The sequence below is a fragment of the Pituophis catenifer genome, unplaced genomic scaffold (assembly GCF_029215685.1).
Source record: "Pituophis catenifer annectens isolate HBS135680 unplaced genomic scaffold, rPitCat1.0.hap2 SCAF_12, whole genome shotgun sequence".
Lineage (NCBI taxonomy): Eukaryota > Metazoa > Chordata > Lepidosauria > Squamata > Colubridae > Pituophis > Pituophis catenifer.
The window spans coordinates 10340828-10341830 of record NW_027256892.1 but is presented as its reverse complement, the minus strand read 5'-3'; positions in this window follow the sequence as shown (position 1 = coordinate 10341830).

The window sequence follows — 1003 nt, the reverse complement described above, 5'->3', positions numbered from 1 at the left end:
CTCTGGTTAACACATATACTCCCTTAGAATATTGTCTCTCCCAATTTAATTTTTAGAAGATTCCTCTTTCAAAAGCTAATCAGGCTGCAATGCACCAGACTCTAGTATAATTACTCAGAAAGACCTTTGACCCCCTTCCGGTGGCCCCAACTGGCAGAAAAAAAAGAGAAATATTCATGAGATGAAGAACAGTGTGAGGTGGCTGTAGGTGGGTGGAGCAACCTTGCCACTTTGTTTGATGTAGTAGTCAAACAAAGGTAGTCCTTAATAGTCCATTTAGTGACTTCAAAGACATAACAGCGTAAAAAAACGTAATTTATGACTGTTTTTCACTTATGACTGTTGCAGCACCTCCATGATCACGTGCTCAAAATTCAAGCCCTTGGCAACTGACTCATATTTATGACGGTTGCAGTGTCCTGGGGTCATGTGATCCCCTTTTGCAACTTTCTGACCAGCAAAGTCAATGGGGAAGCCAGATACACTTAACAACCATGTTACTAACTTAACAACTGCAGTGATCCACTTAACTACTGTGGCAAGAAAGGATGTAAATGGGACAAAACTCACTTAATAAATGTCTCGCTTAGCAACAGAAAGTTTGGGCTCAGTTGTGGTCATAAGTCGAGGACTACCTGTATTTTTGATATCTGGCCATGCTAATCATAGCAGTCAGCCACTAAAGACTCACAACCTTCAATGAATAAAAGATTTCCACTGTAATGTAGAAAATCAGTGATCAATGGACAATGTCAGATGGAAAGCAGAAATTTGCAAGAGCGGGTGACGCAGGAACGGGTGTCTCCTTATCCTTCTAACAGCTCAGAAGCTGGTAGGCAAGGATATCCACAATGAGCTCATGACTTATATGGCTATGGGCTAACTTTTGAGTATGAAATCGTTCTTGAGAAACTTCAAGCTCTAAAGGCTCATGATTTAAGAAAGGCCCACCCCCTAAAGAAAACAAGAAGCCTCTATATGACCAGTACAGAACAGACTCCCA